Source organism: Platalea leucorodia, assembly GCF_965183815.1.
Source record: "Platalea leucorodia genome assembly, chromosome: 5".
In the NCBI taxonomy this organism is placed as follows: Eukaryota; Metazoa; Chordata; class Aves; order Pelecaniformes; family Threskiornithidae; genus Platalea; species Platalea leucorodia.
In genome coordinates this window covers 3233954-3257944 of record NC_138827.1, presented here as the reverse complement: position 1 = coordinate 3257944, position 23991 = coordinate 3233954, and the positions used below count along the sequence as shown (strand labels likewise).

General features: G+C 38.5%; 1 long non-coding RNA gene across 14 annotated transcripts in view; it reads left to right on the top strand.

Moving 5' to 3' along the window:
• Positions 1-2235: 2235 nt before the first annotated feature.
• Positions 2236-23991, top strand: part of LOC309591289 — a 37553-nt gene continuing 15797 nt past the window's right edge. For 8 of the 14 annotated variants that reach the window (XR_014228313.1, XR_014228314.1, XR_014228315.1 and 5 more), the window contains exon 1: positions 2236-23206. This is a non-coding gene — a long non-coding RNA (uncharacterized lncRNA). The remainder of the gene's footprint in view (positions 23207-23991) is intronic. The other 6 variants (XR_014228307.1, XR_014228308.1, XR_014228309.1 and 3 more) reach the window with 6 other exon arrangements.

The following is a 23991-nucleotide window of genomic DNA, read 5'->3' as shown; positions in this document are numbered from 1 at the left end:
GCAGATACCTAGCAGCTACCTTGTATCGAAGAATAACAATTGGCTCCATCTTTTCTAAATCTAAGTAAAACGTAGGCATTTCTGTCAGCACACAAGTAGTTTAGTTGAAAAATCTCATTGTAAGGTGTCTTAATGAGGAGATACCTTTTTTCCCCAACTCTAAGTCATTTTTTAGATATTGATCTCACCCAGGTTTACATATCTCCGACATAAGGCTGAAATGAATTTTTCAGCTTGGAGCAAACTTCATCGCTAACTACATCAAACCTTCCCACAAACAGAAGAGACAGCAGAAACACTAATAATACAGCCATAACTATTTCACTAAAAGCTGCCATAGATATAACAATGATACTTAAAATCATATGGTTATTTAAAAGACTATTATTTTCAGAGTATAAATATTTTTCGCAGTGAAATAAATGTAAAGTCTGTCCTGGAAATTGTCGTAATGCTGGTTTTCTTTAAAATGTGAGAGAGATTTCTGCAGTATTTGTATACTCCTATACATGATTAATGGTGTCAGTGCTGTCTTGTTTATTAGCGTGTCTTTCCTATGGTATTTATGACATTAGAGGATTAATGGTACTGGCTGCAGTCAAACCTAGCGTAAAGAGGCGCTATGCAGGCTTCTCCTACATATTTTAACTAGACCACTGCATTTTAGGACAGATTCTTAGCCTAACGACAGTTTGCTCAGATTAACACATACAAAGCGGCTAAGCAGGTTAAAAGTCTAATGCTAAATGGAGTAAAAATCTCATTTGGCATTTTCTTCAGGCAAAAGCCTCTGTAAATGGAGGTGGTAGCTAAATGACTGTATTTTGTCTGTTGGTGGTGATGATGGTGGGGATAGAAAAGACGCTGCTCCAGCGCTAAGCACGCTACATTCCACATACACCTTGGACGCACAAAAAGGAAAGGTTTCTCCAGTAAATCCTTCAAAGATTTCATATTGTAATTCATCCATGCTGGTAAAGAGGAATTCTGATAGAACTGCCTATGCGTAAGTAGTTGTTTTGGTGAATAAGCGGTTATCACAATTTAATCAAGCCAGTGAAGGTTTTGCCAGATAACTTCAATTCAAGTATTAAAAGACCTTTTGAATGCCGAAGAGCAGCAGACTGTAACCAAGTAGTTTTCTGTCACTAGCCATTAGTGATTCATTTATGTCACTGTTTAAGGTGGCTGGAGTGAAAATGGGCTTTTTTACATTATTCACTATAGTCAAGTAGTCGCTTTAAGGATAAACCTTATGCTACAGAGAAAAATCCATGCTTGGGTTGGGGGTAAGAGTTATATTTTTAATGGCCATGTATGAAGAGTGTAAATATTCAATGAAAATATATATTTGTATAATTGAAACACGGAATCAAGTGTTTGTTGTGCACAGTGTGGAATAATGCCTACAAGTAATACTCCTGAATGTACGTTTTAAGGAGAAAGGAGAGTTGTCCTAGATGATCTCTGGATTATGCTGGCCATTTCAGAATGCGCTGCAGCTCGAAGCAACTACCTGAAACGTGTCTCTGGGTTAACATGTCACGATATCTCTTTATTTGGTCCTGCTACTGGAATAATGTAAAAATAAGTTCCTAGTTATCAGGCAATGTGCTATTTTATAATGAAGAAAGTTCATAATAGTGCATTACCAGGCTCATTTTTGCATAATGTTCCAGCCCCCGCCCCAGACAATGATCTATATATATATATATATCATATACATATAATATAATATAATATAATATAATATAATATAATATAATATAATATAATATAATATAATATAATATAATATAATATAATATAATATAATATAATATAATATAATATAATATAATATAATATAAATAATATATAATATATATAATAATATATAATATATATATGATCTATATATATATAGAACATTATATATATAGAGATATATAGATATATATATCATATATAGATAGATATATAGATATATAGATATAGATATAGATATAGATATAGATATAGATATAGATATATCATATATATATCTAATATATAATATATATAGATCATATGTATATAAATATATATAAATATCTATTTAAATATATATAAATATATAAAAATATATATAGATCATATATATTATATATTATATATTATATATTATTATATATAATATTATTATTATATTATATATATTATTATATTATATATATTATTATATATATATGATATATATATTAGATATATATATATATATAAAATCAGGATATACAGCTATGCTACACTTTGCCCTCATGCAAAACACCGGATTAGAGTGGCAACTCCTGCTGCAGCAAAGGAACCTATTTAAGATGCTGAATTAAACATATGACTTCTGGTTAACTTGTTGTGTCCTCTTCTCCTAAACCAACAGGCGTATTGCAGAAGAACGAGTACAAAGAAATTGCCGGTAGTAATATCTAGAAGGTCATCATCCTCATTTATCCAATGTGTTAATCCAGCTATCAGAGTCTAACTATGTTCCAGAGCGAGCCTCCTCGGGGACAGGCGCGAGCCGTTTTTATCAAACAGCATTTACAGTCTCCAATGTTTAATCACTGGGCGTTTAATAAGAGAGGGAACCTTGCTTCTTCAGCACAGTTGTACGATTTGGGATTTTCGTTTTATGAATGTAGCAAAACCTTTTCATTTTGGTAAATAACGTGGCACGACAAGGTTAGCATGGATATCTCCTTCATTGCCCTACTAGTTTCTCACACTTTAGAGTTACTAATATTGCAGATTCCACATGAATCTTGGCCAAAATCACTCCAGTTTCACGCTCTTGCCTGTCATCAGTACTAACTTTTTGCTGTGTTGAAATGAAACCATAAATCAGCTCAGGCATACTTAGATATATTAAAGGGAATTTGGTCTGGGTTTCTAGTTGATTTAAAAACCTATTGAAATCAAGACTCTTTTCCATAGATCGAGATTCCTTTTTGAGTATTTCACACCAATCTATGTGACAATCAATTTACACAAGTGATTTTTAGGGTAAAATACAGAAACGGGGACTCGGAACAAAATGTTCTGTCAAAAGAACATTTTGCTGTGTTCCATTACAAACAAAATGGTCTCTTACAAACGTCGTCGTTTGAGGCTAGGCTAAACTTACGGTTCTGCAGCTCCGTTTCGGATTTCAAAACGGGTCTATGCCTAGTAGAGACGTCAGGCGATAGACATACCTATTGCTGCATTCTTTGCTTTTCAGTAGGGCTTCTCTAAATAAGGAAATTCAATAGTTTCATTACAGCCTTATACTACAAGGGATTTACAACATAATGCTTAACGCACACTCTTTTACTCTAGAAAGTTTTATCAATATGACTATAGTGACATAAAAACAGCCCTGCCAGTAATTTTCTTTAAGTAGACAATTACTAAGTAAAACCGTTTTGTCATTTAGACTTGATCTTTGCTCATGTTAGTTCTTTGCAAGTCAAGCATCTAGTTGCTTTATTTTTTATGTGATATTAGCCTTGCCTGGTACAATTGAGAATGTGTTTATAAGCCGAAATGATTTACGCATTATAAATGCATGATTTTTTTTCTATAGTCATGCTTAATTTTGTTTTGTAATTTAGAGTATCTGTAGGTTGCATAAATAGATTTGGGTGGTTTATAAAGTGGTGTCATGAATAGAACAGGCAGCCACAATGAGCCAGTATTAGAATAGTCTTTTTCGGTATTTCTTCTCATCTTGAAAGTAAGAAAAATAATGTGCTGATCATTTCTTGATCCTCTAAGGAACGGAGCGACTTTAAGGAGACTTAATCCCTCCTTACTTTGGGTGTCTAAAAGTTAGGCACCGCGATGAACAAGACCCCTGCGGAGTACCCTGTTATCAGGGAAGAGAAATGGCTGCTGCCAAGAGTTAGTCCTCCTCTCCTGTGGTAAGCATCTAAGGTAGGTAGGACTCAACGAAGAATTTGCTGAGTTTTGAAAGACTCTACCCTGAATCTGGATTTATTCTACAAAACCAGACTGCCATCTTTAGGGGGGTTATGCTGTTAAGTCATGACTACAGTCACGAAAAGGTGGATTTTATAGAAAGGGGTATTTCCTTTGCATCTACTGAAGCAAACCGTGTGTGTGTAGTTATATATATATATATATATATATATATATATATACACACACATCGATAATAGTTAGGTCTTGCTCCTTACATGATTATTTATTGCAGCGAGGCAGAACCAGGTACAATACATTACCTGTATTCTGAAACGTTTGTTCATTATTTTCATCACTTTTTAATTTCGACCTTGGCTAAGAACAATCAATATGGCTGTAAATCTGAAAGCCAAGTAGAAATAGCTATTGCAGCTATAGGAGTACAGATAAGGTACTTCCCATATTATAAAAAAATTGTTTAATAAGGATTTGTTAAATTTGTAAAATTTGTTACTTCAATAAGGACTACATTAGTCATGCTGCGTAGGAATTCTTTCTAATACCCTACTTAGCTTACACTTTTCGGTAGAGAACTTATCATTCAGCTCTATAGTGCTTTTTTTTCCATAGGGGAGGACTATATTATTTCAATTCCATTCATCTCTACATTCCATTTGCTGCTTTACTAGGATTAACAAAGCGTTCCAAGTATTTTAACAGGAAAGTAATACATTCACAAAAATTCTCATTAAAGTCTTTATCTTCGAGTTACAAAAGACTGCACTTTTTAATGATTAAAAACTGCATACTGAAGCAGCACATCCTTAGAGAATGATTCTGATAGTACTTTTTTGGCATTGATTTGGGAAGATCCCTTTCTTTGCTACCACATTCTTGTGTCTTGGAGCTTTATTACTACAGTAATAAATACTGAATTCTAATGCCAGGATATACTATGTGGCTATCAAGGCCTGACTAACTAACACAGATCTCTTACTATTAAAACAATCCCAATGTGGAAAAGTTCAGGTTTAAATCTAGAGGATCAGGTTATATTTGGGTTTGTATAAAGTGAATAAGGTTACAAGCACAACTAAATAGCACCTTTCCAAGAAAGGTTTATTGCCCTGCTAAATGTGTGTCTCTCAATTTCATGAAAATTTGGGAGGATTCTTAATTCATACTATATATATCTTTTTAATTCAGAAGGGAACTCGATGTAATTGCTATGAACACTTGTATACATTATGTAAAGAGCAGAGTAGGTGCATTATCTGTTTAAGTAGAGATAAACACTAGAGCTCATTAAGGTGAATTCCTGGTGCAGTACCTCTGAGCCACTACTTCACAACAGTTTCTCCACCTCTAGCACCTGGCCACAGAAATCCAAATAAACAGAATTCCCTACAAAACGTTACGAAATTAGGTGCTTCAGAAGCGGGGCATGTTCCCAAGATGGGTCCTCCCAGAGAAATACTGCTGCCCTGCTGTTTTAAATGAAGGGTCCATGCCGTGCCTTTGTAGATAACTTCTGCAGTAACGTGTGAGTAGGAGAGAGAGATGATTTCTCAAAAGCAGTATCTACACTGATATGTCACACACATTCAGATCTTAATTTTGAGCTATTCTCAATTCTGAAGCAAAGCTTTTATTAACTTAATCGTGCAGTCAGGCCTCCAATGTCGCAGTTTCTAATACATTTCAAGTTACCATTGTATTGACAAAATACAAATATGGCTGATTGCTTTGGGAGATACACACACACGTCGCAAATTAAATGAACTGTTAGAACAACATGAATATTTTTCATGCCTGAAGAACACTGGATACTCTCAGAGAACTTAGAAATGAAGAAATGCAGTTCTTAATTGTTGTTATTCTCCACGCACTTTCATTCTCCACGAATTTGCGATGATTTATGAATGTACACCATTGTTTGCTTCTATACACATACGCTTTCTTTCTGACAAGTTGCCAGAGCTTTGTTATTCAAAAATTAAGGTTTCAAAAAGTTTTGTAAAGTACTGGGATGGCAGGTGTGTGAGAAGTGGCAAGAATTTGAAATCAGAATTTGAAATGTTCGTCCATTGTAGAGAAAATAATTTTTATGGTAATTTGTGCATGCACGTACATGGGTAATTAGGAATCTCTTGGACACGAAACACATCTTGCAATATTCAATACAATGCCCTGCACTATGAAATTTTACAAATTCTGTTGTACATTGAGATGCGATATAACGTGGCATTATGCAAATCCCTACTGGTGTTTTGCTATTGTTGCACGTCTTTTCTGCTAGTGTGAAAGAACCAAAAAACAAAAGGAAGAGCTGACGATAGAAGAAGAACTATGCATTTGACTGCATATCGAAATAAAATAACTTGTGAAAGCAAATTTTTACATGTATTTATACATTTACTGATAAAATAGTTCTGATTTGTCTTCATTCATGTATTTAATTTAATAATTTTAAAATTTGTCATTCCTCTCCCCCTCCCCAAGTTTCTGTGGTCACCTTCACCAGTGGAAACCCCAAGCTCATTATTACTACTGGAACTGGTAGGTAGTATAAAAATACCAGATCCGACAACAAAATGAAAACGCGACAACACCATGTTGTGTTGAATGCATTAAAATCATTACTTATATAAGCTTTCAGAATGATATCAAATATTAAAGGGAGGCAAACACAAGACTCCTTTAGCTTTTTTTTAAAAAAAAAGTCCTATTTCTGAATATTTTGCTATTCATTCTGTGTTAGTAGTGAATTTACATTCTTGTGGAAAAAGACTTGGATGTAACTGTACAATTTAGATTTGATAAGACCAATGAACCTGCCCCTAATATGCCTCAAATATTTTAAAAGACTGAACTTTGTTTTAAAACAAACAACAATAACTACAAACCATTCCAGCATGGGGAAAAGGGTATATAAATTCTTAGGTAAGGAAAAGATTTTAACAAACATTCACTAACTATATAATTTTTAGAAAAAGTCAACTTAGTTTTAAATAAATCCTGCATTCAAACATTACATATTTGGCTAAATCCAAATATCTCTTAGTTAAAAACAATAAAATATTTTCTAGCTGCATTCCCGCCACCTTATATTTCAACGTAAAGCTACGTGCAGATATAATTCTGCGCGTCCATTCCCATTACCAGTTCTGGAAAAGGTCCTAGCAGATTTAAATTTATCTGTATCAGATATTTCGGAATTGGCTTGTTGATACATTTCTTTGGAAGAGAGATTTGCCTCTAAATTGGGCTAAGGTGTTTTCGAGGTTCCAAGACAACCTGAGCCAAACCTTCAGTTGATCTGAACCGGCATAATACTACGTGACTCAATGCTGACGTATACCAGCTACCGTGCGATTCCTGGTTTTCCTCTAGACTTAATAAATCAGGGTAACAGAACAAGTACCAAGTTCCCCGTTACGGTCTCATTTCATTACCCTAAAATTGAACAGGACATTTAAGATCATTCAGGTCAAATTTTGTGTCTAAATCAGTCTTCCTTCTTGAAAGATGATACTTGTTTCGGGAGACCTAACCTAATATAACCTGATGACAAAAAATAAAATTGAAATCCCCTTTAGGCAGGATAATGACTCTAAGGTGCTACATCAGTGGTCTTTTATGATATATGAACTTTATTCTACCCTAAACATTAATTCAGTCAGACCCAATATAAGACAAATGTTATCAAGCAATATTCTCTTCCATTTTAACTTAGATTTATTAGCTCCTTATGACCATTTGGGTTCTTGTAAAAACTAAGGAAAAATATTCTTAGACCTCAGAAGATAAATGCCCTCTGTGTCCGGCGCGTCTGTGCTTGCCATATGTGATCTCTTTATCTTATAAAATACCTGCAGCAAAGTTGTTGGTGCAAAGTTGAAAGACAATTTCTTCTTTAAGCAGTGCGGGGCTCCCGTAGGCAGCCAGTCGGCTATGCTGGCACAGTTGTCCTTTGCTTCTGCATTCTCACAGGTTATTATTTATGTTGCAGGCCTACGTGAGTCCCCTTGATCCAGAGCTAAAAAGCCTGCGGAACGATGACCCATTAGTATCCTGCTTTCTTCATCCCACAGTCAAGGTACAGTAGTTCCCTAACACGGGTTATCTGCTGATGATCCCAGCACAGAGGCCTGCTGCCATGGAATATTAAACCCTTTGGAGGAATCTCATTGCTGCAAGAAGCCATTGACCTCACAGAAGACTTAAATTGAAATTTGCACTTTATAGGCCATCCTACCCGGCTGCTCGCACTCTCCGTCTTTTAGAGCTACTCTTAGCCCCAGCTGCTTAATAGTTGTCCCCTCTATCAAGAGACATCTAATTTCAGTGTGCTGTTTTATGAAGGCAATATCCCATACCTGAATTTACACGCACCTGTCAGTGCCCGCTCTGTTGCTTACATTTTAATCTTCTAGATTTGAGAATCAGAAGAAACCAGGATAAGCAATTAAATAAACGAACTTAATAAATAAGTGAAAATTATTAATTTATGAAATTACTGAACTTATTTACTTAATTAATTGAAAATATCTAGCATGCCAATAGCAATACTTCTGTGCTACTAGCCTGAGAGTAGCTCAATTTAAAAAATAATAACCCCTAGTTGACTAATATTAATATGGTGAATAAATACGCTACCAAGAAAACTGTTTATGTTTTCAAGGAAGCCAAGCACCTGCACACAAACAATTTCTGTCTTGCAGCAGCATGTTATTCAGTGCCTGAGAATACAGCGGAAAAAAAGCTTTTGCTCTTTCTCCTTCAAGACAGACAGGAGCGTGTTTACTTTCACCAAATATCCATGTGTGTGTGACACGCTCTCTCGTGAGCATTCACTTGCTGGAAAACTTTTTTCTGCCTTTCAATAAACATCCTGCAAACGCATCTCCTGCGAGCGTGCGCTACGTAAGGGAGGGAGGAAGTCCTGAAAGACTGGCTGGGTATTCAGTGGTGAGCTCCCAGGGGGAAACCGAGGCAAAGGACACAGTTCTCATACAAATGGGCAAAGGTATCCACATTCCACAGTGCCAAGCAACCATCAAATCCAGAAGAAATGCCTAGTCCTCATCCTTGCCCTACTTCAGGCATCTGGGAATCATTGAAGTCTTGCCAATAACTGAAAATATTAGCCCTCTGGTTACTGATCACATCTTGCTAAAGTATACATTTCATCTACCCGTCCTGATTTTCTTGTCCCTTTTACCCCATATTGTGAGACAGGATATTAAAATGAGTTCTTCATATTTCTTTGACAGAGTGTAACAACACTTTCCAGGCAAAATGTGTCACAATTTTCTCCACAGTGTATTATTGTTATTTCTCTAGAGCCATAACAATCGGCATACCACAAATGTCAATGGTGCTTAAAAGCCTGTCTTAGTGGGGAAAGGGGCTATAAAAATAGTATGGATACTTTTGTAAGAAAAAAAATTAAAACTTTTCTAAAACAGTTGTTCCGTAACATAAATGATACAAAAAAGTCATTCGAGCGTAGGATAAAAGTCTCTTCCTGCAAGCTAGGAAGAAGAGCTTTTTCCTTATGTTTTTATCATCTGTGATTAATATACCCACCTGCAATTTTTGCCAGTAACCCCTGACATTACATCAGGGCGCATTATCTCTTTGTTTCGCCTTCTTTCTGTTATGCTGCGTACCGTTACAAAAAGGTAACTAAAAGTCACCTTTGGGATATATATGGCAGGATTTTTAATATTTACTTTGGCAAACCTTAGTTCAAATACAGACTTGGTGACAATATCAAGAGTCAAAGACTATCGCTTTATTCTAAGGCGCACAGCCTACATCAGAAAAATAATCAGGCAAGAGTTGAGGGGCTGCTAAATAGAGGTGTACAGCAGAACCCATCATAGCACCTATTTTGTACCGTACCTAAATACACAGTATTCAGTCTTCAATAAATACAAAAGGCAAAAACAGGGAAACAAGATCCCAACGTCCACAGTTAATGTGAAAAGATACAGAGCAGAAAATGCTTATTTTTGATCTAATGAAGTCACTAAGCCAAATTCTGCCTATTGTGCCATAACTGTAGCGTGGTTGCTTAGGTTTATCAGTGTAGAATTTAGACTCCTATATTTGTACCAGCTGAAAATACAGAACCACAACGCAGTGGTGTAAGGTGTACAAAGGAGGCAGACACATTGAGGAATTTACCACAAACAGAGAGAAAAGTTGCCTATAGCAGCGAAAGCTCCCGTTACTAAGAATAGAAACCCTTTCCTCAGCAGAGCAGTTTGGGCATCGACCAATTATTTTTCATTTTTCAGCTGCACATCAAAACTTTCCAGCACATTTCTACCTTGTTCAAATGAACTAATAAACTCCTGATGCAACTCTTGATACGGCTTATCAACTCGTCACGCATGGCAGTGTTTGTTAACTTGCAACAAGAAAATGTTTATCTTTTTGCTACACTCAGAAGCAAGCAGCAGAACTAAAAGTTCCTGTAAGAAGAAGCTGGCAAGTGGCCTGCAGCCTGAAGAGACTTTTGTTTGCTCTGTTTTATTTTTCATTCCCATGCCTTTTCTCAGCACAACATTTTCGATGTTCCTAATGCTAAAGATTGGTAATAATTATCTACAGCCTGAAGTACAAAAAACGTTCCAAAATAAGGTACAGCACCTTAAAATTATTATTTGTTCTTTCCAATCTTTTAGCACATAGATCAGGACTGGGAGATGTAGAACCACAGAACAGAAACAAAGCCCCCGTTCTCCCCAATATGTTTAAAACTCCATGTTACTGCTGTGACGCTGCCGGATCCTGGTGCGTTAGCATAAAATACTGGAGTGGTTTTAAGTGTTCCGTAGGTAGAATGGGAAAATACACTTTTCTGTTCCCTGTGATATAAATAAAAGGTGAGAATATGTCCTTGGAATATATAGAAAGTTAACACCATCCAATATTACGCTTCATTAGAAATGTTAACTTTTTTATGCAATAAGATAAACTTGCTATTACAGGTATTAACAAATACTCTGCAGAATTTGGCGTTCAAGTACACTGCTCTCCTCATATCAATCCCCAGTGAGATCAGTTAAAACTGTGTAGCTAAACAGTCTGTCCATTATGCAGGATCAGGGTTGTAGGCTGTTTTTCAGTCCCGTTATTAACGACGATAAAGGAAATTTTCTTAGGGAGTCAGGCGAGATGAAACTCGTAACGCAGCAGTTCACCATTTCTTGCTACCTTGCGGCTGACGTCTGAGAAAAAAGTCAACAAACCCAGACACGTAAAATAGCAATAATAAAGGTCAAGTGCGATCCGCTTGCCGGCCCGTCCCCTCCAGTGCGTGCAGCACAAAGGACAGAGCCGCGGTATTGCCCTGCCGGCAGCGGACGGGCGTCTTCCAGCCTCCCGCCATGCTCCCGGGGTCCTGCCAGAAGCCGCTTTCCCCCCAGCTCCAGCTTTGCGCTGCAGTCGCCTTCCCTCTCCCGCGCCAACGCGTTGCACGGCCCCCTGCACAGGCACGCTTTTACGGCGCAGCCCGCCAACGCGAGCTGCCCGTCTCTGTTGCAGGACACGGTGCAAGGAGCGTCCTGCTTTACAAGAAAATCAAGAGGCTTGAATTGACTAATTGGTGTAATTTTTCCGCTCCCACACACCACACGGGGACGTTAGCAAGAGGAACGTTATCAGGGAACTGCAGCTGTGGCTCAGTCTTCACTTTCTGGCGGGAGCATCTTGAAAAGGAGTTACCTCTGGTTTGGGGTTTGGTTTTTTTTGACTTCTTGGAACTTTGTGTTTATTAACTGGATAATCTGCAAAGGAGGAGACAGGAATAGAGCTGGTACAGAAAGATACCACGTTTAAGGCCAGAGCCGACTTGCCCTGGCCTACTATTCCAGATGAAATCGCCTTCTGCAATCAGCTGGTAGCTGCGCTGCTCCCTCCGACAGGCGAAGCGCCTGCAGTCCCTTACCTTGCTTGGCTTCTAACGAAGGCATTTTTCACCCTCCCGCCACCGGCTACGGGGCAAACCAGGGCCCAGACCCTGAATCCAGAACCTCTTGAATTTGCAACATTCATCTCATGATGCTCAGACTGGAACCAAAACTCCACGATTTTCGTCTCAGACACCTTCTAAGAAGGGGGTTATTTTCCTTTTTGGTTTTAGATATACCCAGGGTTTTAAAATAACATTATTGTGAAATTCTGGTACAAATTAGAATAAATTTATAAGATGAGATGATTTTATATAAATTACCAAGATACTGAATCTAGATTATTCGAATACGAGTCCAGATTACACCACAGAGTCTATGTTTGATCCAAACTGCAATCTGAAGATCTTCTGGACACACTCAGTTCTCCTTACTGCCAACTCCGGTCATGGGATAATTTTGTTATGGATTAATTCAGAACTCCAAAAGTGACTAGCACTGATTCCCTGGCTTTATATATGAATATCTTAGTGCTTCCTCTGATACTAAATTAACCTGCTGCAATCTAGTTAGATATTTATGCTGTTCTCGCCACTGAGATCTCCGAAAGCCTCAGACAGCAGTCATAGCGAGGCTGCAGATTTCTCTTTTAAAGGAATCTACAAAATACAATTTGTCATTGGAAAGGTAAAGAAATTTTTGAAGTGGCTTTTTCTTAAAAATAAAGCAACCCAGAAGTCAACAAAAAATCATTTTGGTTAAGAATTCCAGTCGCTCAGTAGATTATTTATCAGGTAATATCACCTGTCAAGTCTAACTACTGGCTAAGTTAATCATCTCCAAATATTTCGGCTTCTATTTTAATTGCTTAAGTGCAAAATAGGTCATATTATCTTGATGAAAGCATGATTATGAAATATGTGATTTCTTTCAATGATCTTTATTAACGTACAATGATTCCTTGTATTTCTACACTGTATAGGCACTGGCAAATCTTCTTCCAGCTATCATTATGTCAGCGCTGTGCTTCATAACTTACATTTGCACTTGTTTATAATACAACCATAAAGATCGACTTCAGTCAGAATCTTGGCACCGGTGGCTTAAATTTGGCAATAAAAGTGTTTATACACATCCAAAATTTAAGGAAAATGAAAACAAAACCATTGACACATATTTAATCAGCCGTCAATGGCAACCAATTAACAAAGTCTGAAACAGTTTAGTATAACTGAGAAAGGTAGTAGTGACCATTTATTAATGGAGTTTATTTTTGAATGCATTTCTGCTCCCATAACTAACCATTTAAGGAAAAAACACATTGCAGGCCCATCCTGAATCCTGGGCCTTTACCCTTACTTCTGGCCACATTCTGGTCCTCTCCAGAAAACTATTTAGGTCTTTGTTCTCTAGACTTATTTACAGCATCTGGGTGGCGATTTCTCTCTTGCGGTTGACTTGCCACCCTGTTTGCCATAGCTCTTCCCTTTCCCACCTCTTTCTCTACCAGAGTGCGAAACGAGATGGCTTCTCCGAGCGTTTCGGCACGGCTTCCCTGTGACACAGGTACAGTACCGCTTCCTCCGCTCATTATTAGAATGGACGAGCCAAGTTCTGTGCTCTGAATAACGTTCTAAAGAGTCAGTGAACATCCAGTTGAGGTAAAGTTCAAAACTTGAGATAATAATGGGCTTATTCAATACATAAACGAGATTGGTTTATCTTATTCAGCCTATTTAATAGCTGCATGTCTCTCCCGCTATTTTTGTTTATCTATTATGAGACTGTTGGTAATCACAAAACCTTCATATATAACAAAAAAACTAAAATGCTGTTAATGCTCTTCCATTTTGTAAAAGAACGAAAGTATTCTCGTATTACTCATTTCTTGGCACATAACAAACATTTAATATCTTTTCCACTGTGGAAATTCTATTTGAAAAATATTACCTAGTTGCTACTGTTCTAACTTTTAGAACAACATCATGAATTTGTTGGTTCATGTTAATAACTCTTGGTGCTATAATTAAAAGAAATCGAAATCCCTAGGAAGAGGCTAATAGAAATCTTTGCTTTGCTCATATTTAAAAAACAACCGGACAGCAGAATTAGCTTTTACAAAATGTTAAATATTGAAACCTACTCACAGCCTGTTCACAGACAAAGTGTTGTTAGCCTCAGTGGACAGTTTTACAGATGGCTTTTGCAGTCCTTCCTCTGGGGCTGTATCAGATCCAGAGGCTTTTGTGACCTACTATTTCAAAGCAAAATAATTTAAATACTTAAAATAAACAATTTGAAGCAAGTATTTGAATTTGAAGGTTTAAGTACACATCTCAAACCATGTGCTTGGCTCTCATTTTCTAATGCTTATTATTCAGCGATAAAAATGTGTAAAAAATGACAATTTTATGTCAGGTGATTCCTATTAGATATAAAAGGGACTGGAATATAGTGCTACTGATTTTGATTCCCTTGCTTGAATTTAATCTCAGGATTGCTAGATCTAAGCAAATATTTTTCTTGATAGCAGTGTCATATGAGAAATATATTTTTACATATTTACAGAGCACATGTTCAGAGGGAATCTGACTTTTGCTATGGCCTGTATGCATATAAGTAGGTAGGTATGTATGTATGTAAGAATCAGCTCTTGAGATCTACAAGTTATACACGCAAGACATTTTATGAAAGATTGCTTACGTTAGGAAAAAGAAATAAATTCTCATATCCTGGAAAGATTACATGTAAGATAAGATTGCAACATAGGACAAATACAAAATCAGATCAGTGTTATGCTCAAATCTATCACAGTATCATTTACATAGTACTGTGACTAGCATAGCCCTCAAAAGACTTTTAAAAAGTAATTAAAATTCCATTCTGTTCATATTAGCAGTGTCTTCTATATAAAGGTGATACAATTTATAGCCCTGGGAGCACTCCCTTCACTGATCCTTAATATTACAGAACTCCATAGGATATGCGTGGTCTCACGCATTTATTTTTTTTTTAAAGATGCAGAGTCTTTAGCTAGGAGCGTTACCTGGAAATAAAAAGTTTGCTAAACATGCACACAGATGGCAAAAAACTTTACTAATAACATTAATAATTCAATTAATCTAATACGCCGTAAGTAACTTTTATAATTTTAAAGGCTGCCTAAGCCTCGAGCCAGTCTGTGTCACACCACCTTTCATTTATGTCAGGAGGTGCTAGGAATCATCTTGCGATCGGTAATCCAACCAGAACCACTGAAGTTGTGATACGGAAATTTAGAATTAATATAATGACTAGTTTTTCTACTGCTTTCTGTCTATACATACATTTGAAATGCTGTTGCATGTTGAAATGTTGTATGTTGAAATGCATACGCCAGCGTGTTTTGACCTGTGAATATAATATTGTGCAACACGGCTCATTCTGTCCGTCTAGAAAGTAATTTTCTTGTTACAGTGGTATTTATCTGGGCATCAAAAGATCTGGGTTCCAGCCCTAACAGCAAGCTTGCTTTGTGACCTGTAGGACATGACTTAACCTGTAAGATTTTCCTGCCTGAAAAATGAGAAACACTCCTTTAGCAGAATGAAGAAGAGCATTTCCTTGGGGATTAAACTTTAATACAAAAGGGGCGGGGAGAATCTATCCAGCTAGTTTCTTTCCTGTGTCACCAAATATTTTGACGGCTATTTAAAGATATTAGACACTGTCAGAGGGACGATGTGACGCCATATATCTATTATTTCTTTTAAGCTAGTCAGAGAAGTCAAGAGCACATTTAACACAAGCCAGTTATAGTACTGTCCTACACACGACTACTGAAATAAATGTTACCAGCACTGCACATGTCAAACCGATGATACATCGCGCTGCAACACCCAGACAAAACCAAACCATGTTTACATTTATATGTTCTGCCTTTTCCTTCAAGAACTGTGCACATCTGCAGACTCCAGGGAAAGCTAGCGGGAATAAACTCTGCCTGAGAGACTGGGTGGGCGCTCCGGCCCGGAGCGCTCCCGCACCCGCTCGGAGGGGTAGGGAGAGGAGCCACGGAGCGCGGCTGCATTCCCAACGGACTGTGCCATCCCTCCTTCCTCAAAAGCCCCAGCAAGAGGTATGCCCTCACAAAGGCCTTTCGAGTCGAATAAGCATAGAATAGCTGAAACCCCACGACGGCTTTTCTAGGTTTAATCGTAAGTTTGTTTTGGGACTGCATGAAAATTTGATTTGGATATTTTTGTGCACTGAATTGAAATAAAACTACTGGGCAGATCTATCCATTTGATAAATGGCCTGATGTACGTCTTTAAAAGCTGTTAATATTCTAAGCGAGGTCCTTCATTCAAATTAGCTTGCAAAATGAGTGCCATGTTTTCAGAGACATACACACTAAATTCTTATGTTAAAAGCAAGTTAATCATACCAAAAGAGTGAAGCTCTCGCTCTTAAGCCAGAATATATTCCTCTTCATAATACCATGCGGTTATCAGCACGTCCCTTGGATTTATGACTTATGACATTTGTTTACCAACAGGTGGTTGCATATCTTGCCATTTATATTTTAAGCAACAGTAAACACAACTAAAAATAAGATAAGATAAACAAAATAAAGCTCAGTGGTTTTTTTTTAAAGTGTTTTTAGAGAAAAGCTGTACTTATAAGCTAGGTCTTCAAGTAGTTCACACCCGGCCCAGCAACACAGAAGAATACTGCAAGAGCAATAAGGATTTTTAGGGGCATTATGATAGTGTAATGGAAACACATCTGCCCCCAAAAGTCCCTCATTTTCCCTGCGGTAAAGAGCCATGCAGGAAGTGGTGAATGCTGTGGAACATCAAGAATGAAACTATAAAGAAAAATTTTTTCAGTTAGAACAATTTTCCAACAATACTTCAGGATTTCATAATTTCCTGCTAGCCCACTGCATAAGAAAATTGTAGGTTTTCAAATAGCCTCTAACTCATTTACTTTGGATGTATAAAACGGTTCTGTCCATTCACCAAAGTGAATTCTGAAGCAGCTATCTTAGAAAGACTACTGGTATTGGGAAGCTAAAAACATTATGCGTAAAGCACAGACAATCCAGGACAATTTTTGTTCTTTCAGCTCCCAAAAAGCAAAAAAACCAAAACAGAATAATCATCATTAACAGTTGCCCTGCATCTCTCATTTTTAAGGATTTACTTCAGTGACAGCGCGAACATTAGTTTATAGAAGAAAACCATACATAATAAAATCACATGGTATCTTTCATTTTAAAGAATTTCAAAATATTTCCCAACCAGCCACGTGGGCAGTTTTCCATACATACAGAAGACCACTCAGAGTAAAAATGCAAAGAGGAATCCCAGTTTAGTAAAGACTGAATACTCCGTATTTATACATCTCCTCAGTGAAGCAGGTAGCACATTTGAACTTTTAGTTATGCCTATTCAATTGACATGTCTAATGAAAAGTTACTCTGTTAAAATAACCCACGCTAAGTAGCACCTAACAGGCATATTCTTCAATGGATTCTTCTAGCACAACGTATAAAATATAACAACATTGTTGAAAAAAGCAATGCTCAATTCCTCAGATGTTATTTAATATGGTGTTCTGTGTAATACATTTGCTCTTTCTTTGTTCGTGCTATAATATAAAAAATGAACCCAGTTCTTTCCTCAGGTTCCAGAAATTTTCCTGTGATCTCACTTGTATTTTTTGTTGATGTTGTGATTTCAGCGGAGGTACCGCTGACTTACACCAGCATCCAGGCACCTGCCGACAGAGGCGCGTGCAGTTTGCGCCATTGGAAATAGGCCTTTCATTACAAAAGAAAGCTTCTATACACACAGCAGCAGCATCAAAGCAAAGATCTAGATTATGCTGGCTTTAATAGACATTTTTAACAATAGCAATGTGTAACAAATAGAAATACCCCTTCAGTAAAATTACTGCATTCGGTTATTTTTGGTGACCCTTGTGGGCCAATCCTGAAACATCCTGAAATGATTTTTCCCACCCGTTCCTAAAACCATTTATATGTGCCTTGTTGTAGATGACAGAACGCATTTTGTCTTTTAATTCTTATCCTGACCTACAAAACAAAAGAAAAGCTATTACTTTAAAAAACCGGTGTCTAGCTACTATTTTCTATCAGTTCATATAGAAAGGCCGTGATTCCAGCAAAAGGACTTGGACTGTCTGACTGAAGCTGAGATACTTAAAATAGCAAAAATGCATCAATATTACATTACACTGGTGAATTGTAGCCTCCCCCATTAACAGCTAAATTAAAATATTACAGCAGCGTTAACCAAAAAGATCAAAATAGTTTTGTTTGACGTTATTAATGTGTATCAACGATGTAAGCATTCAGTATATTAGGAAATCAAATAGGACTGATGCATCATTTGTAAGATTTCTTTTGAGCTCAGCTAGGAGCAGGTAGGCTCCAAACAGGAGAAGGAAAAAAATATATTTTAAAACTCTGGAGCCTGTCTGTAGAGAATTATGATTCCAATGTGAAAAATAAAATGTTGATGATTGAAAAGCCTTATATCCGACAGGGAGTCAGAAATCACCGGTGACCTTCTGAAACCAACCACTAACGTGTAGTCATATTTGGCCAGCTCACAAAGCAAGTTACCTCAGTAATGGATGTGCTTTTATTTCTATTCCTATTATCTTTATTTATTCTCTACATGTTGTAGAAATGCCCTGAAAAAAATCCACAAGCTGAATAACGCCTATCCATTCACATGTCACCTACATAAACATTGCCCTTGCACGGAAACCTTGTAAAAAGAAACTATTTGGGGCATTCTGACAACAGACAACAAAAGTCGATTCTTTGTTTCTTTTTTCCATGTTTGTACCTTTACCAAATTCCCTACGCAGCTGCACTGTTTGACTGAGAAGAGCGTATGACATTGCAACAAGAGATTTGCATATTTATTAACTGATGCGCGCTGCGAACGAGGGAAATGATGCCTTAAATTCATTAATTTCACCCGAAGCTTCAGTCTCAGGCTGCATGCTCTGAAGTGCATTTGGCAGGCCGTGTAACACAACCACTTTCCTACACTTCTTCCACTAGAGGTGCAGCTTCCAGGTGACAGCAATGTTTTTCCCCCAATATTTTAAAGGCATCCAAAAAAACTTACCATTTTTTTTTTGCTTCATAACCTACTAAATACGATTTTTAAGGCAAATAAAAAAGGATTTTTGAGTGATACCTTTGAAAAACATGTTCTGAACATACTGGCGTACGTTCGCGTAGATTTTCTTTGGGGCACGAGGTCCAGGTTTTAGGCAGGCAAGCGGTGCTGATGCGTAATATTATAACAGAGAGCGAAGAACAAGACACAATTTAAAAATCATACCTTGGGTGTCTGTGTTCTGGCCCTGCAAAAAAACTTCATAGGAAGGGACGACTGATTTTGTAGCCTTTACTAAGGCAAAATTTTTAGTTGTTGCAGGTCAGGAGTTTCCAAACTCAGGGGCACCACCTCCCTCTCTTTTTTTCTATGGCTAGATCAGAGGGGAGTCACAAAACTTTTCTGTTGCAACAGGAGGTCAGGAGATGTCAAAGGTTGAGGCCCCGCTTCAGAAAATGCAGGCCACAGACCAATCCCCAAACCATGCCACTGGATTCCGGTGGAGATCCTCAGCTTTTCACTGCTTTCAATAAAATTTCAAAAGTAAACAGATTAGGCCCTCTGATAATCCTCTGCTGATTCAGTGTTTGTAAGCTGGTGTTTTAAAGGTTCGCTTAAAAATGCAGAAAAGTCATTCTAAAAATGTAGGTTTAAATTTATTTTAAATAGAAACATAGCTAGTAGGGCTTTCCATTTTATAAATTATAAATGCAATAAATAATTGGAGCGGATCTTTCTAAATATTATTTTTTCAATAATTCATGGCAGTTTTTATCTCCAGGAAAATTCATTTTGATTCCAAACATACCATCTACTTTTTATCTTCTGTAAATTTCTTTTTTTCATTTCAAATAGCAAGATAGACTGATCCCAGGTATTCAATTATTAATGCTCTGGATCAGCAATGCACTTCAGGAGCCCCAGCGCTGAGGCCACCAGCCCATGCTGCACGCAAACCTTGGGGGAAAACCGGTGCGAGGGAAGAGATCGAATTTTTGTAACATAGATGTTCAGGGAATCTGTCACTGTTTTGTCTAATCATCATTAATTTGGGTAACACATATAAAATGAACATACATTTAAAGTGTAATATATATGCATGATATCCATAGTAGCAGAAAATTGTCTGTTTTCTGCACACTAGCGACAAACAGGAGCTCTTTCCGTAAGCTTACTAACAGGAAAAAATGTGAATAAAAATTCTGTATGAGGAAGGCCTACAGAAGTGTAACTGTGTTCTTTAACGCTGCTCATTAATCATTTAAATAGTTTATTAATTCTATTGCTAGGTTATTGGGGCTAGAAGGAATGCATATGAATTTTATGTACCTTCAACAGAGCATCAGATAGAACCTATTTGAAAAAAATATCTAAAAATAGCTGGTTAACAAATTGTGCTACGTAAAGCACATCTTATGAAAGCAGCTACACAAAATTACATGTTTTAATTTAAGAGCTTTACAGTAATACTTGGTGAGAAGCAACTGCTGTATTTCAGCAGAGCAGAGTGGATCTTTGCTGCTGTTTGGATATATAAGTTGGCTTTTTTTTTTTTCCCCTTAGAGCAAGATCCTCACATTGATCCACTTTCTAATCTCTGATTCTCTGCTCTTATGTTCTCAGGATACTGGTGAAGAGCCCATAGGAGCTGTTAAACTAATCCAAATCTGACAACTTGGAATATTGGACAGGTCTAGAATGTATTCACAAGCTAAGTACTAGAATTCAAAAATAAAAAATTTCTACAGTTAAATTTGTAGCTTAATTGGTTCATGAAAATGTAACCTTCTCACAAATCCTGCTTTTGAACAGCATTATTTCATGCAAAATAGTAGCTAAAAGGCATATTAGCAGCACGATTCTGACCTAAGCTCCTCCACATCAGATTTCAGCCTTAATCAAGTGAGGAATTTGTGGCACTGAGGTTTGGATATGTCCTATTTCACGTGTGTAGCCATTATATTGCTATAAAACGTAAAATACCAGAATTCCACAGAAAAATCTTGATAATTCAGCCTGATATCCATTTGGATGAATATACAGATCCCGCATATAGTCATGCGATATATCACATACCAACAACTTCGCTCTAACAGTGCATCGCTGTGTAACTTCAGCTGCATTTCCAGGCCTTTTTGAAACATTCAAACTGGTTCAGTCCGAGTAGGGCAGGACTTAAAATTAATCTGACTGCAATGGCAATGTGACCACAATGTGAATGTCTAGATGTTTATGTGTAACTTAAGCAGGTGATTAGCTGGTATAAAATGTCCAAGCTATGACAGACGCATTTACACCAACTGAGAGGATGCTGCTGTATGGATTTTGTGTGCGTATGCCGTCTACATGAGCCACCGTATAAATTACATCGTGTGAGTGTAACATGTTTCATTCAGTCTTAAATATACGTACAGTAGCTTCAGAACCACAAGAAAGGTCAGCTTATCTACCAACAAACTTTCAACACTTACTAGAATCCCATGAGGAAACTACAACTGCATAATTTTTAAGTAAAAACTATGCTTAGATTCTTTAGGATATCGATACCAAAATGTAAATAGTAACGAACTCAAACAGCTTTACCAAGCTCGAGTTACAGTGCCTTACTCATAAAAATATATTCTACGACTTTTATCAGCACAAAAATTAGTAATCTTTAAAATGATTCATAGATACAGACCGTACACATGTAGACACACACACACATACACACGAAAAACCAGCTAGCTGAGGAGATGATACATGAAAACTGAACACTTTGTGAGGAAAAAAAACAAGGAGGGGACTGACAAGACAAATGTTACTGGTGGTTTATGATGTTTTCAAGGTTTAAGCCGCCTCTCTTTTCTAGGGACTTACTTCCTTTTCTCCCAATTCACCTATATCGAATGACCACTCTTGGAAACATAACTTTTTCTTCGGCTGTCGCTGGCTTTTTAAGAGAAAAACGCCACCAGCAGTTAGAAAACTTCTTTTTACGTTTGAGAGTGACAGTATTTTCTATCCACTTTCTATCGCTGAAGACAACATTAGAGTATTATTATTTATTTAAAGTGTATAGTAGCCTTTTGCCAAGTGCAACAGTAGTTTACTACTAAGTCTAATGTCCACTGTAAGAGCCATAATGTACTGGTTTCTTTTGCAGAACAAAGTGACCACCAAAAGCGGGACTTTGTGGGCCAGTTGGATAAAACATAAGCTCATCTCGCCCCCAAAACCCCGACTCTGGAACCACAACCTTCCGAGATTCAATTTGTAAGTAAAGTATCTTTGTAAGCTATGCCCAATCAACTGAGAGAATCGTTGCCTATGTAGCAGGTAATTTTCAGACTGATAAAAGAGAATATTGTAGCCAAGTCACGATACACACTCCTTCCCTTTCTGGTCAGCAGGAATTGCTATTTGGTTTTATTCACGTTTTATGATTTATTTATTAAGTAGGTAAGCAGCACCTTCTATAAGTGTCTACAAAATGACACGGAACTCACCCAGAATAACACTTATTTACTAGCCCCAGCACTCAAAATATCTATTCAGATTTCTTCTCAAAGTGAGTAACAACTTACTTATCTGTTCCACTGTATTTCAAACTAAAGTTGACACACGATAGAGAGATGTCTGTCGTTATTCCAGATGTGTTATTTGTACAATAAACTAGAAAATATTTTCACTTTACTTGAAACAGTTAGGTCTTTTCCCACTACTAGGGGTAGTTTCAAGTATTCGGCTGCGTGTCTAAATCTTACTACCCTTAGCATTACGTTTCTTAAGAACTTCTTTCAAAGATGAGAGGAAACGTAGAGGTCTGTAGACAAAAGGAACATATTTTCTAAATCCTCAGCTTATAATTCCAACAGATGTTCTAAATAAAATCCAAGTTAAAAGCGTTATAGTTTACATTCGGATGACTGAAGTAGGTACATGCTGTCACTTACTTTAAAAGAAACTAATTACCGTGCTTGGAGAGCCGCTATTACATTTATTCTGCTTTCGATAACCAAAATACAGCGCCAAAGAACGCCGTCCTAGCCGAACTGCTGCATAACCAGCAAATACATCCCGAAAGCAAAACGCAGAGTTGTCGATGGGAATCCTGGCTCAGTAGCAACGCTAAAACGAAACGCACGGCCTGCAGAAAGAGGAATTCACTGACTTATTTCTGGCTGTGAAGATTCGGGAGGTTTTTCTTGTTGTCATTTCCCAGCAGCTTATCAGACGGTAAGGACGGACGCCTCCCGGCACGCTTACCCGTAGTTACTCGTGCCCGGCGAAAGCCGACCCCCGCAGCCACGGGGAGGCGGCGGGACGGGACCGCTGCTCGGAGGCGGGGAGCGGCGCCCACCTGTAGCTCCCCGGGGCGCCCGGCGGGGCTGCGAGCCGCCCCCCTTCCCCCGCCTCCCCTCGGCGGCGGGGCGCGGCGGGCCCCGGCCTCCCCCTCGGCGGGCTCCCCCCTCCGCGGCCTGGCGGCAGGTGGGCGCCGGGCCGGGAGCTGCGCGGCCCCGCTCGGCGGCCGCCCCGCTCCCCGCCTTCCCGCGCCGGGCGCGGAGCCGCCTCATCCCCGCGGCGGGGCGGAGGGGAGCGGAGCGGGGCGGCGGCCCCACCTGCGGGCCTCGGAGGCGGCGGGGACGTGCGCGGGGCCACGCTTCGCCCCGGCGGCGGGCAGCGCGATGGCGGGGGGGGCGCGGAGGGAGAGCGCAACTTACCGCTTGCCGCCGCCCCCGCAAGCGGCGGGGAGCCACCGCCCGCAGGCAGCGGGGATCCCGCGGAGAGGGGGCCGCGGGGGCGGCAGGTTCCCCGCCTGGGGAGGAGGCAGCCCCGCGGTCCGCGCTGCGAGCCGGCTCCTTCCGTTGGCAAAACCCTGACTCATTACATAAAAAGATCACCCTGCCAGGCGCCCAGAAACATTTCTTCATCACGGTCACGCCACAAGCTAAACAAGAGGCCACATCAAGGGGAGGGGGGGGGGAAATCCAGAAGGGTTTTTTTTTCTTAAGATCCTCTTC